Genomic DNA, 12,104 nt, shown 5'->3' on the forward strand with positions numbered 1-12,104 from the left:
CCCGCCCACAACAGAGAGCGAGAGTCTTTTTATCATCTCTATTTGCATAAGTTATGTATGCTGCTTTATCTCAAACGGAAGTTGCTCAAGTTGTGATCGAAATTTAGCACATATGTTGTCAAAATAGCTTTTGTTAATTATCAAAAATTTGTTGAGTATACTTTTTATTTTATATATATTTCTATATAATGATATTCGCCTCATTCGTTTCACAATACAAATCGGTCGCATAAAAAGCCGCTAACGCCAACGTCAACGTCAGCGCCGACGCCGGCGTCAACGTCAGCGCCAACGTTCACTGCTGCTCCAGGCCCAGCGCTTGGTCGAGGCTGGCGCTTCAGTTTCAGTCTGTTGTGTGACGTTAAGTTAGTCGCTTCGTAGGCGGACACAGAGCACAAAGTAGACGCGAATATTTCGTGTTCAGCAAGCAACTTCACGCGTGCGTTCGTCTTTTTTGTGTTTGTCTTTTACTTTGTTGCTGTTGTCCCCCAACTCCCTCCCCCTTGCGTTGCAAAAAAACTATAAGCTCAATGTTTCATTTTCGATTGCATTTGAATAGTTGCACTGTGTGTGTGTGTGAGTGAGTGAGTGTGTGTGTGTTGTTGTTGTTGCTGCCGGCTGTTGCTGATTATGTGCACTTGTCCGTTCTTCTGCTGCGCTGATCCACATTGTGTTTTGATTTGCTTTTGCTTTTAAGCTTCGTGCATTTCTTCGTATTGCATCCGCCTTCAATTGTCTCATCTTTGTTATAATTTAAATGCCCGCCTGACAGCAGCACTTGTCCAGTGTATCTTTTGTCTTCAGTTTAGCTATAAAGCTGCAAAATTTATATACATTTATTCATCGCCACAATGCCAATGCCAATAAGCAGCACTGACCGCAATGTGTGTAGATATATATGTGTGCATGTGTGTGTGTGTGTGTGTATTTGTATGTGTGCCTGTCCAACTGAAGTGCGGTGTCGCGTTCCTTCCGTGTGAAATATCCCAAGGCCATTTGCTAACCATTTTCCATGCATTGATAATATTCGTGTATTTTGCAGCAGCGTCTGCCATGTGAAAAGTGAAAATACATACATAAATACATTTATGCCTAAAATTGATTAAAAAAAATAAACAGAAAAAAGAAAAGCGTTTATTCAGACATTATCAAAGGCAACGTGAACGTCATCTGCATCCGTATCCGTGTCTTCTTCGAGGCGCCCGACAGCGGTACGGAATCGGATTCGGAAGCTGCTGCCCAAAACTATGCACGATTAGAACGAGGCCAGCAGAGACTGACTGACTGGCTGACTGGCTGACTGGCTGACAGATATCCACAACTGGCTTCTAGACACACACATAATTCAGGGCTGAGGTAAGCAAACAGATCCGACAACTATTTATCTTGTTTTTTAATTCATTTGAAAACAATTTTCGGTCACGTAATACATTTAGCCTCGGAAATGGATAAAAGCACTTGAAGCAAAAGACATTTGTGTTCCAACTGATAATTGATATTTGCCTACTAAACGCTGCGCGCTGAGTTTATTCTCTTTAATTATGCAGATTTTGCAAAATTTAAGTCTCCTTCTTTTTTTGTTTAGTTCTATCTACGTGTATTTATCTGTAGATACACAAAGTAGAAGAAGCTGCAGCATCTTTGGCTGATTTCGCACGCTGCCACCAATTCATTGATTCATTCAGAAAACAGAAAACAGAAAAGAGGCAAAGACAAACAAAATATAATATTTGCTAAGAGCGCCACGGGTAAACGGCGACAAAGAGCTGAAAATAAATTATGCATATTTGCGCGGCTTATTTAAAAGTACAAATTTGCATTTGTCAACAACAATTCCCGATACAACACGTACTTGTATACCCTGTAGAAGTCTTACAACGCTAATTAGCTAATTTGGTGTGGTTAATTGAGCATTGCAAATCATTTATAGTTTAATATATATATAACCGACTATAGTAATATAATTAAGTGCATGTAATAAATAAGTTTATCGTCGTCTGTTGAATTTTGGCATTTCGTACACCAAATAAAAATCTATTTTTGCCAAACATTTATTAAATATTTTGTGTTTTTAAAAGCTTTTTATATAATAATTATATAGAAAAGTCATAAAAATATGTCTGGATAAATAATTAAATTTAAAATACGATGCACAACTTGACTTTCAAAATTTTAATTGTGTCGTAAAATTTGTATTTTTGCTAATTTATTTTAATATATATAATGGGAACACCCTTATTATTAAGTATCTCGGGACAATATCTCATATACAATATATAATTCATGATGCATTCATATAATAATAGAAAACAATCACCGTCTCTCACTGATTGATAACTATGTCAATAACAAGTGTGCAGTCACACGAATATTTGTACATTGTACGAATATATGTACATATATGTATATATACCCCTTGTTTCGCATTCCTTCATATATAGGGTATAAGGGAGTAAGCGTATCGGATGCAAGCCCGACGGATGCTCGTAACTGTGATTTTACGAAATCTAAATCGATTTACCATACTCATATTTATTTACATAAATATATATAAATATATACATACATGTTCGTGAACATTTACATTTACACTTTACATCTAATGTTCGCTGTTTGCCAACTGAATAACGATGTCGAATTTTTGAGTTGCTTCTGCGGTTGCATTTAATTGTACAACTTGCAGTGTTTTGGCTTGAGGCATCAGTCTGATTGATTTATTTGTGTTACCAAATGCAGTTAATAGGCAGTCTGCAACCCGTTATTAGCTGACACGGCTTAAGTACCATGCACTACATTATTATTGATCCAATCTAATTGCTTAAATCTGTTTTGGTTTCACGCCTGTCTGGTTTACGGCTTATTTGTTCAACAGCAAATGCATGTTAATTGGCGGATATCAACCAAAACATGTTCGACTGTTGATTGCTTGATAAGAAGATAATCTACTCGCAAAGTTCTCCTTTCGAGTATACTCATAGACATGATGTTATTTGTCGTAATTTATCTTTCACTTAAATTGCGTCTATGTATGTAAATTGATTTATGTTTATATTTGTAAATGATTTTCTTCTATTTTCCAAAAGCTTTTCCTTCTTACAGCTTTTAGTTTTTAGTAATTACTTTCCTTTTCTAATAGTAGGTAAGCAAAAGCTTTTTTCCTGGGCCCTTTAATTAAGAGCCAATACTTCTAGGCTCTGTGGGTAGCAGGGGCTGACCAAACCAGGTCAACTTTTAAAAAATGTGAGTACAATATTTGTGACTCCTGCATATTGTTGTGTGTATCTTTGACATGGATAACAATTTGGGGCATTGTTGTAGCTGTGGCTGTAGCTGTAGCTGTAGCTGTTGCGGCTGCTGTTGTTGTTGTGTCTAATTTGCTGACAGCCAGCAGCATTTGTAAAACAAATGTACTTTGATGTAACACACATGAAACACATGAAACATCTGTACATTTGCGATACACACAAAAGGCAAACAGCGACGACTGAATTAGTTGGATGTGTCAGGAGTCGCCATGGCATATTGAAGCGGAACTGCTACACAAACAAACTGTGTGCCAATTCGGAAAGGGTGTTGCCGAGTGACCCGAGTCCCCTGGGTGAGTGAGGCCTACGTGCTTAAAAGTCGCTGAGGCCTATGATTCATAAAAATATGAATCAAGCAGATAAGAGGGAAATAATTGAGTTGATGCCCGTAATAACTACATTTAGAACTCAATACCACTATCAGTCAGACAATCTGAATTTCAATGAAAGCGAAAATATACAATTAAAATCTACATTCAAATTAGCGCGCTCTCCATTTGTGCATGCGATTTGCTTCGACGACACTTGGCTAAATGCAGCCATGCCGCGGGGGGAGCTGCGGGCTGACTCAGCTGAAAAGTGACGACAACATACAAATGTTGTAATGGACATGCCTAGAACTCAACAAACAAGCTACCAATTGGGTCACTTCTGCAGCGGTAAACGGGCAACGGGTGACGGGGAACTGCGTAATATTCAAATGAGGAACATGCCCACTGGCAGGCAAAAGCAAATTGGACAACTTGTTGCTTGACGCATTCACAATTTGAATTGACTTCACACAAGTCGCACTCAATGGTCCAAAATAAACTATCCCCTCTCCCCGCTCTGTTAATGGAATCAATATGCACAAACATAACTTCCACACTTCAGTCAGCGGGCCGATTTAGACAGGGAGTGGCATGTGGCAAAAAAAAAAAGAAACTGTAGGCTCAGCGTTAAAGTGGCAATATACCAAAAATAGCAAATATTATGAGCTCAAGTGCAGTGGTGTATAACAGGTTTGGTTTGGTGAATCGATACTCACTCCTCACTGAACCATTCAATCGTCCACTGCAGACATTATTTACACACTCAAACACACAGACACACACACAAATATTTAAATAAATTGTCCAATGTGCATAATTGTTGAGAAAGATTTCAGTTTATTTGTATCGGAATTATGCAAAAGCCAAGCGTGAGTTATTTCCTTGGGGGCGTATGAGGACCTTGATTAGCTTCACCTCTAGGCCCTATCATAATTTACATCATTTTCCATTCCCACGATTAGTTGGCCGACGATCAAACGACGATCTACGAAAACAGAAAATCATGTAACTTATAAATGTTGTTCACCAACATTGACAATATTTTAACATGAATTTGGAGTTGAAATGAGAGAGGTCAAACTATGATCACAAAGTAATGGAAAATCTGAGCCCATCTCTGCACTTTTTAACATGAATTTCGAGCGATTATCGCGTTTCAAACTTTGAATGTAGTATTAATTTAGAGTTCAAATCGTGTTCTAAAAGCCCTGGTTTTTTAAAATCGGATCAGTTTTGACAAAGTTATGGGTATAAGAAATTTTCACCCCTCCAAATAGCGATCAGTTTTGACAAAATTATGGCTATATAAAGTTTACACACATCTTTACAAGCACTTTTGAAGCGTACAATTTAATGGTGAATTTGGAGCGATTATCGCGTTTCGAACTTTGAATGCAGTATTAATCTAGAGGTCAAGCTATGATTAAAGTACGCCGTCTCCTTAAGATCCCATCAATTAGGCAAAGTTATGGCACTTCTTAAGGGTTTAATTTTATATTTCCGCTTCAAATGCCACTTGATTATTACAAATTTGTCTTCACGTCATTTGTATATTTTTATGCTCAACATATGTATGTGCAAATTAACAGAAATAAGCAAGGCATGCGCAATGTTACTCAATATGAATCAACTTAAATTTCGATATGGCATTCCATCACGGGCTGACCTTCAGGAAGTGAATGCTTATGTATTCATTCTCCATTCGTTCCCTAGTCCCAAGCATCTTTAAATGATACAGATGATAGTAAGTGAGTGTGTGTGCGTCCGCATCCCAATTTTGCAAGGCGAACTGCACTGTTGCACATAAATCGAATGCATTTGGATGTTGTTTATGTTTTACTTGGCATTGCCCCCTTCGGCCTACGCACTTTTTATACCCCTTTGTTCTTCCTGCCAAACAATGGGCATTGTTTAAGGATGATGATGATGATGACTGTAAGCAGTAAAACAAAAGTAAAATCAAAACAATACGGCGAATAATAATGTTTTGCGTTGGCAATCATTAACTTAATTCGCATATTGCGTTTAATATTTGCAATTATATTTTGAGTTGCTTTTAAATTTGTTATTCTATTATCCCATTACTGGGAGCTGACAGCTGTCGCTTGAGTTTCATTTAATTGGCTTCACTTAATAACAGATTATTAATGTATTCATAACATTTAGCGTCGTCACCTGGCCAGGCGCCTCTGACCAACCCGCCCATATAAAGTACGATGAAGTAATTTCATCCAGTTTATATATATTTGTATATTTATATATAAATACGCTGGTCGAATGACGGCAAACTGCTTTTAGCTCAAAGCGCATAGTCAATCTGATCAACACTGGTCTTGGAGACCAGTTAAATATTCGGCCGTTTATCGGTTCAATCGCAAGACAATTAGCTAAATGAGTTGGCAGCTATTTGAACCGGCTCTGAATACACTCACAGTCAAGCACCCGTGCCAAAACCAAATTAATTGTCATGCATCATGTGTGTGTCTGTGTTTGGCTGTGTGTTTGCTTGTATGTTTTAATTTTGTTTTGTTGTCTGGCGCCTTCTGATTTGGCGGCATTCCAACTTGGCACACAGATCAACAATCGATATATCGCGATTGATAAGCGCGTTTTGTAAAGTCAGTAGCTGCATGCGAAATCAGGTGCTCGTTTCTCAGATGCGAGCGAAATTTATGCACAAATACTTGTAGACTAGTCACATTTGTGTGTGAATTGTCATAAATCTTTGCATAAGTTTTAAATGTTGCAACCAGTGAGTTTGTCCATTGAAAACATGCGGCATGCAGCGTGCAGTATGCAACTTACGGGCATTGAGCTGCTGGCGATTGTGGTTGTCCTCCAGCTGTTTGGTTTACTAACTATATATCTCCACCTAACCACCTAAGCAGCTAACCAGCTATTCAGCTATGCAGCTATGCAGCAGGCTGTGCAATTTATGCGAGTTATGTAAACTCGGACATCAATTTGACGTAATGGGAATTAGTCTGGCATACATATATTTTAGTGTAAACATATAAACTTGTTTATCTGTGGAGGGACTGTATTGACATTGTCAGCACTGTCATTAAAGTCCAGTTATCAAAGTCATAAAATGGGTAATGAATTACTTTGTGAGGGACTGACAAAATGATGTTGTTTGCCATTGTTCACTGTATGTAAATGAATGTTGTGTAATTGGTTAGTTTGGCAAAAGAGTTGCTCGTATAAATGCTTTGACTGATTTTTCTAAGTTTTACTGCTTCCATATCTTTATTTCTTTAAGTCCATTGGAATGTGAGTCTTAAGTGATACCTCTTACTGTGAATGAATTATTCATTTGAATTGGCTACTTCTAATTATTTCATATATGCCGGACTGCTGGTGTCATGTGTATGTCAATGTGAATGTTACCATAATTTCACAATTCAAATATATTTTTTTGAGCTGAAATATTCATAAAATTAGAGCGTCGGCGAATTTTGGATAGGGTAAAATGATTCTGTTTAATTTGTGTTAGTCATAAATTCCCGTTTAATGTGAATTCTTACATAATACTTTCCTCTGCTATATCATATATAAATATAGATACATTTATACGCTTGGCTGCAGGCGGCAGGCGACAGGCGGCTTCTGCAAACAATTTGCTTCTCGGGTGCTCTTAAGTGCTCGCCATCAGTTTTCTGCTTATCACAAAAATAACTAAAGATGCGTATAACTTGCACATGTGTATCAAATCGTATTATGTATATAAAAATAATCTTGGAGTTGAAAAAAAACAGCGAAATACAATAATAGGCAGTAAATCATTTTGTATTGTAATCTAGGCCTTTTCCATGATGTAATTGTTTATAATTGTGTGTGGCATGCAATATATGTAAATAGACTGTGACTTTGTCTGTGACAATGAACTAAATACAAACACATTGAGTATTCGACATTTTTCACGTACATTATTGCTTGATACGATCATTATCTCTTTTGCCACTTGTTGTCGGCCTCTCTGCCTGGAGGCAGTAATATTCGTGCTTCGATTTCAATTAAGCTTTTCGGACGAAAAACCCTTGACTAAATTAATGCTTGGATGGCATAATGTGTTCACCACTCGAATGGTGTATGTGACTTATCGTCACCCATCGTGAAATAACTTCCGTTTCCTGCTCGCCCAGCCTCTGGTTCCACTCCTCACCACTGTCTCTCTCTCTCTCTCTCTCTCTCTCTCTCTCTCTCTCTCTCTCTCTCTCTCTCTCCAGCGACAAAATGTATCGCACATGAATGGGTCCTGCTGGCAGTCAAGTGCCACTCGTCAACTAGGTGCTTGACCCTTGAAGCAGGACTGGCAGACCATCCCCTCCCGCCCCGCCTTCCACTTCTGGTAATGTGCTTGGGGCTCCATATTATTTTGCTCATTCTGCGTTGGCAATCAGAATCATCAGCCAAATGAGTATTAACTTCCGTAGTACCGTCGGCCAGTGGCTAATAGAATTTTTGTGCTTTCGATGACAGACATTGATTGGCAATCAACTCCAGTCAAATGAGTTTCCCTTCTATTGAATTTGTTTTATTCGGATTTGTTTCATGCAACACGAGGCATCTTCAATTCAGCAGTATACAATATGCCCCGCAGATTTGCAAGCAGCTGCAACCGCACTGATAACGGCCTAAAACCGCAGCCAGTTCATAAATATACGTAATATTGCTAGTCATTCATACAAACATATATATATTTCTACATATATAGTCTGCGGCAACTGGATATCAGCCACCCTTATGCATTCGCCCACTCACCAGAAGCCGAGGCGTGTAAATACCCACATGCTCCTAGAGTGAGAATCGTGTTGTATATAGCTATAAATTAGCAAAAAGAATCTCTAAATTATTAAAATAATTACTTTATTTTAGCTTAACTGGTTCTGGAAGTAGCTGCGGAAGTCAGCTACTGTGTTTATATAACTGTATTGTCATAATTTATTTACTTTACAATCGAGTCACAACTCATTCAAAAAACTATTTGTTGGTCAAAATATTAGTTGGATGAATTTAAATATGGCTTAAATTATAGACATGCTTAACCCATTTCAAGTAGCTCTCTTTTCAAACCGGTTCAATGATAATGATAATGATAATGATAGAGATATATTGCTTATGCCAAAAATGAACTTTTAAGCCAGGACAAAACAGATTAAAGAATGTCGTTATCAGATAAGAATGAAATGACGCTTTGAAAACAAGGTTAAATCAACTTTGTCGCCGATTAATTAAATACAACAGTTGATATGAATTTGATTCTATTTATAAGAAACTATGAGGCGCGTTCATTTGGTTTCCATAATTTTGTATGGAATTTGAGGAGGCGATGAATACATGAATATATTTGGACATTATAAAGCTAGCAAAGTGAAATTGGTCGGCAGCATTTAATGAACTTTTGCCCCATTTCAAGTCACAATTCGCTTGGCTGACTGCCAGACTACTGGCTGACTACGCATGTCTGGGTTCAGCTCCAGACCTGTTCTTGCAACACCTCACATATAAGAGCCAAACCTCGAGCTAACCTTGAATTGCAGTAAGAACTTGTGTTGGGCCAAGTCAACGCACTCTCCGACTTAAACGAAAAGAGTGAGAGTTCAGTTACCCAAAATTCTGATATATGCCGATTCCAAACATTACAAAAAAAAAACAGGAAAAACAGAAATAAAACCCAAAATATAATCCAAAAGGCAACATGCAATTGGCAACGCAACAAAGACTATAAATAACAGCAGCAGCAACAACAACAACAACAACAACAGCACATTATAATGACAGCAATAAAGAACATGATGATGACTCGGCACACACCCCATTCATCATCATCGATGAGAGCCACTGTGCCTGGATACTCATCCATCCAATATGCCCCTCATAACCAATCCTTTCTCTTTCTCTTACCCTTTTCCTATTGGGCCGCACCGCAACGAACTCAATGAAGATCTTCAGAGCTGTTTTTGGTTGCGACAACGTGTTGCACATGGCTGCTGCCACTGGTGGCCGGGACGACGACGACGACCCACAGCACTAAGTGCAATATGAGAAGTACTCGACGCTTGAAGATTATTTAAATCGCCATCGGGCAACAGGCTGCAGACAGCGATGACGATGACGACAGAGTTTGGACTGGGTTGCCTGTTGCTGGTGGCAGCTGTTGCGTTTACACAGCAAGGGAAAGCTGAAAAGGGGAAAACATGCATATACATGGCTACTGCTGCTGTTGCTGCTGCTGCTGCTGCTGCTGCTGCTGCTGCAAGTGTAGTTTGGTATGCGGCTAATTACCAAAATGCAGCCACAAATCTCTAGACTGGTCTCTGGATATAGTGTCGAGAGCGTGCCATTTTCGGCGCTGTGTTTATAACTTAATTTTGTGCGCCAGCTTTGCATTGTGGGATTCTATCTCATTTCCAGTGATTTATATTGTTAGCTAAATAAACGGACGTCTTATTTTGTTTTTATGTTGCTGCAACAAATATAGGTCATCATTCCCAAAATTAATTAACACACTTGCAATAAAAATGGCAATATGCGCTTATTAAAAATGCAGAGGCAAATACGAGAAACTTTATTTGACGTAAATAAATCTATCGAAATATATATAAATATATATATATATATATAAGCATACAGTGTGCTACATAATTATACACACGAGGTGTGTGTGAATTGAGTCATTGAATCAGTATACAGAATTAAACTTAGGCGGTATGGCGAAATAATAAAAAATAATAAATTGCACAAGTGAAGAACCCACAATAAATCTGACTTGCACTAAAGTAAAACGATTATGCCATTGGCATGCGTGGGTGTGATTATGCTATAGCTTTTGATCTGCGATTATTTATTTCGAGCAGCTGCGTTGTACTTGAGGCAATATATATTTGAGAATTAAATTGTATTGAACCGGCGCAAGTAAAATACACATTGTAAAATATATCACATAATAAACGAATCAAATCAAATACATTTTAGCAATTTTTAGCAGCCTTTCGAATAGGTTTCTTTGTTGAACATCTGTTTTCAGTTTGACCGTAGACTTCTTCAATTTATGTTAACGATTATGAGCGTATTACAGCAAGGCATTAATTATATATTAACATTTTCGTTGTCCAGCTTTTATTTTGATTTTAAAACGCTCTTAACGTGTACACATTTGTGCATATATCAAGTTACACATTGTTTTTCTGTTGTTGTTATTATTATTTTTGCTGTTATCGTTATTCAGATTGACATAGTGCAAGTTTATGATTGCGTGCAACAGTTGGATCCCAGCATGGACCTGGTTCGGGGACCTGGGTATGCCCTTTGTATGCGGGTTGATGATCTGATTGGGATGTCGCAACTAACTCGTTTCGCTGCACTCGTCGCTCCACTGCCGGCTATTGACCGGCTTAAGGCCGCCTTATTTATGCAAAGCTCTTTGGAAAACATTTCCACCTTGAATGGAGGCACTTAAATTGTTAACATGCAAAACAGTCAGAGAAGCATGTGCCAAGTGTCAAACTTGTTGATGTCTGGCCAGGCAGGCCATGTGTAGGCCCCCCTGCAAAATGAAAGCGAAAACAAATAAAGTCAAATTTGGCATGCAAATCCTTTAAATCAAACAAAACGAATTGCGACTGGGGTGGCCAAATAAGAGCAATAAACGTTAACAAAGCGACGAATAAAATGACGGCGTGTTTATTTTTTATTTTATTTATTTTTATTTTTATTTTTTTTGCACCCTTGTCGTTGGGCTTAGCCCCCACCACACCACGAGCCATCCCCAAACCCCCACCATCGAACAGCTGTTGCTGAGCGTAGCACAACAAATTGGAAAATATAAAATCAACAGAGCTAATAGTTCACTTAAGGGGCAACAACTCACAGCAGCAGTCGAAAGAAAGGGCAAGGGGTTGCTGCTGCTGCTGCTGCTTGGTTTGACATACTGGCACACATTTGCCCAGCCCCACCTCCCTCCTCCCACCTCCCCCTCCACAAACACACACACACACAGAGAGAGACAAACGCCCTTTCAGTTGGCCCGCAGTCATATTGAGCCGATTTACTACTCAAAATAAATTTTTATTCGATTTTCTTTTCTCGCCTCTCGTCTGCTTACCATTCTTAGGTCTTCCTCAAGCATGCAACGCTCTGACGACTTTCGGATTTGATGTGAAAGTGCGTCGATTTTTACGACTTTCAGTTTCCGATATTGGAAATCATCTATTTTGATTTTCAAATCCAGCAGTTGTACTTTTGATTTTCGTTCAAATTTGGTTGACGTATTGCGTATGGTAGACGCCATAAATCAGATACAATATATCAAAAGAACACACACACGGCGGAAAATCATAATGATTCATAAATTTACGAGAGTAATATTTTGATTGTGTTTTCCGTTGGCAACGAAACTAGCAAGTATTATTGGCCACGCCTTATCAGCTGCTTGGGCTGCTGTCGCTGCTGCCGCCATTTGTGGGTTAGGCCCTACTAATCGGAG

The 12,104-nt window shown here is 38.5% G+C and overlaps 1 protein-coding gene across 2 annotated transcripts in view; it reads left to right on the plus strand.

Annotated features, from left to right (window-relative positions):
* The first annotated feature begins 1,074 nt into the window (after positions 1–1,074).
* The window catches only part of LOC6557418 (collagen alpha-1(XVIII) chain), a 53,950-nt gene continuing 42,920 nt past the window's right edge, over positions 1,075–12,104 (plus strand). Inside the window, exon 1 of one of the 2 annotated variants that reach the window (XM_032736358.1) lies at positions 1,075–1,356. The gene's annotated coding sequence lies outside the window, so the exon portion shown is untranslated. The remainder of the gene's footprint in view (positions 1,357–12,104) is intronic. The other variant, XM_032736363.1, reaches the window with a different exon arrangement.

Source organism: Drosophila grimshawi, unplaced genomic scaffold (genome assembly GCF_018153295.1).
Source record: "Drosophila grimshawi isolate 15287-2541.00 unplaced genomic scaffold, ASM1815329v1 contig_44, whole genome shotgun sequence".
Classification (NCBI taxonomy): domain Eukaryota; kingdom Metazoa; phylum Arthropoda; class Insecta; order Diptera; family Drosophilidae; genus Drosophila; species Drosophila grimshawi.